The sequence below is a fragment of the Scyliorhinus canicula genome, chromosome 20 (assembly GCF_902713615.1).
Source record: "Scyliorhinus canicula chromosome 20, sScyCan1.1, whole genome shotgun sequence".
NCBI classification, from domain to species: domain Eukaryota; kingdom Metazoa; phylum Chordata; class Chondrichthyes; order Carcharhiniformes; family Scyliorhinidae; genus Scyliorhinus; species Scyliorhinus canicula.
Genome location: NC_052165.1, coordinates 85,033,926 through 85,040,447, shown reverse-complemented (window position 1 = coordinate 85,040,447; position 6,522 = coordinate 85,033,926).

Below are 6,522 nucleotides of genomic sequence, written 5' to 3'. Positions count from 1 at the left end.
TCAGACCCTCAGTCTACAGTTGCGGATGGAGGGACAACATCGTACAGCAATAAAGCCTCTATTGTACTAGTCTCTCGGCTTTGAGTATAATTGTTAGCGCCACACCCAGCCAGTTACTCTGCTGCCCCAGCCAGTTACTCTGCTGCCCCAGCCAGTTACTCTGCTGCCCCAGCCAGTTACTCTGCTGCCCCAGCCAGTTACTCTGCTGCCCCAGCCAGTTACTCTGCTGCCCCAGCCAGTTACTCTGCTGCCCCAGCCAGTTACTCTGCTGCCCCAGCCAGCTACTCGGCTGCTCCAGCCTGCCATTTCTGTGGCCAAAGCCAGCACCCGCGGCAGCACTGCCCGGCCCGTAACGCGACCTGCAGCAGCTGCGGGCGAAAAGGACACTATGCCAGAGTGTGTCTGGCGAAGAAAGCCCCAGCCTCTAACCCTCCCATGGCTCAAAGCACTCGTTCCCTGAATTCACAGGCCTGCAGGCGCCGAAATGCTGCAGCCTGTATGCCGACTCCGCCCCCACCCGACATGTGCGGCTCATGGGGGCGGCCATCTTGGCAATCCTCCTCCATGTGGCTGGCCATGTGCGACTCATGGGGGCGGCCATCTTGGGATCCATCCCCTTCAAACTCTGAAACTTACCTCGACGACTACGAACTCAGAGGGCAGTCATCACGGGGCCACTCCAGCACAGCTGATCGAGCCGCCGACTACCCGCAACTCAGCGCAGTCACCCTGGATCAATCCCGCCCCAAGCACCTACGAAGTTCGATGGCGGAGGTCCAGATCAACGGGTACAGCACGCCATGCCTCTTTGACTCCGGGAGCACCGAGAGCTTTATACATCCAGAGCTGGTAAGACGCTGTTCGCTTTCTATTTTTCCGGTGAGCCAAACTATCGCCCTCGCTTCGGGCTCCCACTCAGTCCAAATCCAAGGACGCACTGTTGTAACGCTCACAATTCGAGGCGCTAGTTATTCTAAATTTAAACTTTATGTCCTGCCCGACCTCTGCGCGCCACTCTTATTAGGCCTGGATTTCCAGTGCAACCTCAAGAGCCTCACCCTCAGCTTCGGCGGGCCCCTGCCCCCACTCACTATCTGCAGCCTAACCACGCTGCGCTTCTCCCCCCCTCCTCTCTTCGCCAATCTCACTCCAGATTGCAAGCCAGTAGCTACTCGCAGCAGGCGATACAGCGTACAGGATAGGGTCTTTATCCGATCGGAGGTCCGACGGATGCTCAGTGAGGGGATCATAGAGGCCAGTAATAGTCCCTGGAGAGCTCAGGTGGTGGTCGTCAAGACCGGGGAAAATTTTGCATGGTTGTCAACTATAGCCAGACCATAAATCGCTTTACGCTCCTAGACGCGTATCCCCTCCCCAGAATTGCAGACATGGTTAATCAGATCGCCCAATATCGGCTATTTTCCACGGTGGATCTGAAGTCTGCATACCACCAGCTCCCAATCCGCCCGGAGGACCGCCACTACATGGCATTCGAGGCCGATGGCCGCCTCTTCCATTTCCTCCGGGTCCCTTTCGGCGTCACTAACGGGGTTTCGGTGTTCCAACAAGCAATGGACCGAATGGTAGACCAGTACGGGCTGCGGGCCACGTTTCCGTATCTGGACAATGTTACCATCTGCGGCTATGACCAGCAGGACCACGACGCCAACCTCCACCGTTTTCTCCAAACGGCCCAGAAATTAAATCTCACTTATAACAAGGAGAAATGCGTTTTTCCGCACAAACAGACTGGCCATCCTCGGCTATGTCGTGGAGAACGGAGTCCTGGGCCCAGACCCGGACCCCGTCCCTCATTGCCCCAAGGCCCTCAAACGGTGCTTGGGGTTCTTCTCATACTACGCCCAGTGGGTCCCTCAATATGCGGACAAAGCCCGCCCACTCTTTAAGGCCACACGATTTACCCTGTCAGCTGAGTCACGCCAGGCCTTCAGCTGCATCAGGGACGACATCGCCAAAGCAGCCATGCGGGCGGTGGATGAATCCACTCCCTTTCAGGTTGAGAGTGACGCCTCAGAGGTAGCTCTAGCAGCCACTTTAAATCAGGCAGGGTGGCCCGTTGCATTTTTCTCCCGTACCCTATCCGCTTCAGAACTCCGACACTCCTCAGTCGAGAAGTAAGCACAAGCCACCGTGGAGGCTGTTCGTCACTCCAGGTTCACCCTCATCACCGACCAAAGATCGATTGCCTTTATGTTTGACAACTCGCAAAGGGGCAAAATAAAAAATGATAAAATCCTTCGGTGGAGGACCGAACTCTCCACCTATAGTTACGATATTAAATATCGACCGAGGAAGCTCAACGAGCCCTCGGATGCCCTATCCCGCGGGACATGCGCCAGCGCGCAGATCAGCCGTCTGAAAGCCATCCACGTTGACCTCTGCCATCCAGGGGTCACCCGGCTCGCCCACTACATCAGAGCCCGAAACCTGCCTTTCTCCAACGAGGAGGTAAAAGCGGTCACCAGGGACTTCCCGATGTGTGCAGAGTGCAAACCGCACTTCTATAGACCAGACAGGGCCCACCTGGTCAAGGCTTCTAGGCCCTTTGAACACCTTGCGATCGATTTCAACGGGCCACTCCCCTCCACTGACAAGAACATTTATTTCCTCAACATCATCGACGAGTTCTCCCAATTCCCTTTTGCCATTCCATGCCCTGATATGACCTCCCACACAGTCATTAGGGCCCTGCATAGTGTCTTCACCCTGTTTGGTTTCCCCAGCTACGTGCACAGCGACCGGGGTTCGTCATTTATGAGTGACGAGCTGCGTCAGTATCTGCTCGACAAGGGCATTGCCTCGAGCAGGACTACCAGCTATAACCCCAGGGGGAATGGACAGGTGGAGAGGGAGAACGCGACGGTCTGGAAGACCGTCCTACTGACCCTCCGGTCTAGAAAACTCCAAGTCTCCCAATGGCAAGAAGTCCTCCCAGACTCGCTCCACGCAATCAGATCCCTCCTCTGTACAGCTACAAATCAAACCCCTCACGAGCGACTCTTCATTTTCTCTAGGGGCATTACCACGGGAGTCTCACTTCCGGCGTGGCTGAGGACACCAGGCCCGGTCCTCCTGAGGAAGCACGTCAGGGAAACAAAACTGACCCCCTTGTTGAAAAGGTGCGCCTCCTCCATTCCAACCCCCAGTACGCATTCGTGGAGTTCCCGGACGGTCGCCAGGACACAGCATCCCTTCAGGACCTGGCACCCGCTGGGTCCAGCCCCCCCCCCCCACTGAGGAACCCCTTACCCCGTTCCCTATGCTGCCGCCCCCTCGCGCCCCCAATTCCGCAAGCTCACCCCACCGGTTCCACGTGCCAGAACCAGCCCGCCCCCAGTGCCCCCAGTATCCGGTCGAGACAGAGGTGTATAAAGTTCGGACGAGACCAGCCCCGGAGTCTGCCATCGTACCCCAGCTCTCAACACCCACCCAGCCACCGCAAGAGGCTGCAACCCCGGTGCTCCGCAGATCGAAAAGAACAATTCATCCACCAGACAGACTAACTCTGTGAGCCACCATCCCCGCTGGACTCGATTTGTTTCACAGGGGGTGAATGTGGTGAATGTGATTCACACCGGATTATAATCTGTATATACATGTGTCTATATTGTAAGTGCAGTTGCACTACCTGTCCTCCAGGGGGAGTAGCTCTGGGAATGCTCGAGTTGTACGGGGATTCTCCCTTGGCTCTGCCCAGGACTCCTCCGCCGGGTGCTGCTGTATAAAGATCAGGGGGGGGGAGGGGAGGTGAGAGGGGGGGGGAGGGGGGGAGTGAGGGGAGGGGGAAGGAGGGAGGGAGGGAGGGGGAAGGAGAAGGAGGGAGGGGGGGAGATTTTATAGAAGTGGTCGAGCTTTAATAAGTCGTGGTAATAAAAGTTAGCTTTGTTATTGAACTTAGCTTCTGTAGTCTTTGTGAACACTGCAACATTCATCCTGATAATAAGAATGACAAAGAACACCACAGAGTGGTGAGTATAAAGTATATACTCCCTTTAGCTCCCTCGACTAAATCGCTGGCTTTTAAAGCAGACCAAGCAGGCCAGCAGCACGGTTCGATTCCCGTACCAGCCTCCCCGGACAGGCGCCGGAATGTGGTGACTAGGGGCTTTTCACAGTAACTTCATTGAAGCCTACTTGTGACAATAAGCGATTTTCATTTTTTCATTCATTTCATTTCATTTCATTTTCATACAGTCCACTCAGAGAGTCCACTGAGCTGAAAAAATTGAAAAGGTGGCGTCACAAGAAAGCTGTGACCTGATCGGCTGGTAAGAAAACTGTGTTAAATGTGATATAGAACAGTGCTAAATGAATTAATAAATTAATTCAGTAAAGATGGCTGGCCAGGAGATGTGCTGTATGATGTGGGAGCTGGCAGATCCCATTGCCAGCTGCAGCAACCACATCTGCAGCAAGTGTTGGTTGCTTGAGGAACTTCGGCTCAGGGTTGATGAGCTGGAGTCTGAGCTTCGCACACTGCGGCACGTTCGGGAGGGGGAGAGTTACCTGGACGTTTTGTTTCAGGAGGCGGTCACACCCCGCAGATTAAGTACCTCAGATTCGGTCGGTGGTCAGGGACAGCATGGGAGAGGGATCCTGAATTCAGCAATTCAGGAAAAGAGGAACCTCGGCTCTTGACCTTGTCCAACAGGTACGAGGTACTTTCTCCTTGTGTGGATCAGGAAAAGGTTAATCCCAGAGCTGAAGGGGTTGGATTATGAGGAGAGGTTGAGTAGACTGGGACTGTACTCGTTGGCATTTAGAAGGATGAGGGGGGGATCTTATAGAAACATTTAAAATTATGAAGGGAATAGATAGGATAGATGCGGGCAGGTTTTTTCCACTGGCAGGTGAAAGCAGAACTAGGGGACATAGCCTCAAAATAAGGGGAAGTAGATTTAGGACTGAGTTTAGGAGGAACTTCTTCACCCAAAGGGTTGTGAATCTATGGAATTCCTTGCCCAGTGAAGCAGTTGAGGCTCCTTCATTACGTGTTTTTAAGGTAAAAATAGATAGTTTTTTGAAGAATAAAGGGATTAAGGGTTATGGTGTTCAGGCCGGAAAGTGGAGCTGAGTCCACAAAATATCAGCCATGATCTCATTGAATGGCAGAGCAGGCTCGAGGGGCCAGATGGCCGACTCCTGCTCCTAGTTCTTATGTTCTTATGACTGTAGGGGGGATGACCACTGCACAGTGTTACAGGAGACCATTCCATGGCGGGGGGGGGGGGGGGGGGGGGGGGGGGGGGGGGGGTTGGGGGTAAAAATACAAGTGGTAATTAGGGGCATAGATAGCATACTTTGTAAACAGGATTGAGAGTCCCACATGGTGTGTTGCCTGTCCGGTGCCAGGGTGTGGGACATCTGTGACCCACTTGAAAGGATATTGGAGAGGGAGGATCCACATTGTGGATCCACATTGGACAAACATCATCGGCAAGACTAGGAAAGAGGACCTGTTGGGGGATTATCAGGCATTTGGAGCTAAATTAAAAAACAGGTCCTCAAGGGTCATAATCACTGGATTACTATACGATAAGAAAATTAGGGAAGTAAACACGTGGTTAAAGGAGTGGTGCGGGAAGGAGGGGTTCCATTTCATGGGGCATCAGCATCAGTATTAGAATAGGAGGGATCTGTATCTTTGGGATAGTCTCCATCTGAACCGGTCTGGGACCAGTGTTCTCGCGAATAGGGAGGTCTTAAGGGCAGGGGAAGGGCAGGGTACCACTACAGGAAGTAAAATGGTTCATGGGGAGCAAAGCAGCAGGTTAGCACATTGGAAGGTGGGTTCAACCACATGGAAAGTTATGAAAAAAGATAAAGGGAAGATGAACTCGGATGTTATTAATGGAGGTGTTAGGATTCAAAAAGATATAGAAACTAGAGTAAAGGCACTTTACCTAAATGTTCGTAGCATCCAAAACAAGATAAGTGAGTTGACGGCACAGATGATTGTGAATGAGTATGATTTAGTGGTCATTATAGAGACATGGAGCACAATTCTCCCCTACCCGGGGGATCCCGGCGTAGCGGAGTGGCATCAACCACTCCGGCGTTGGGCCTCCCCAAAGGTGCGGAGAATTTAGGGGCCAAGCCCTCACATTGAGGGGCTAGGCCCACGCCGGAACGGTTGGCACCACACCGACTGGCGCCAAAACCGGCAGCAACGGCCTTTGACGCCCGGGGCTGGACGAAAGGCCTTCGCCGGTTCGCGCATGCGCCGGTGCGTCAGCTGCCACTGACGTCACCACCGGCGCATGCGCGCTGGGGGATTCTCTTCCGCCGCTGCCACGGCCTTCACCATGGCGGTGGCGGAAGAAAAAGTGTGCCCCCACGGCACTGGCCCGCCCGCCAATCGGTGAGCCCTGATCGCGGGCCTGGCCACCGTGGAGGCACCCCCTAGGGTGCGATCGCCCCGCCCCCCCCCCCCCCCCGAGGACCCCGGGGGCCCGCTCACGTTGCCGATCCCGCCGCCACCACGAAGGTACAAACCTCGGC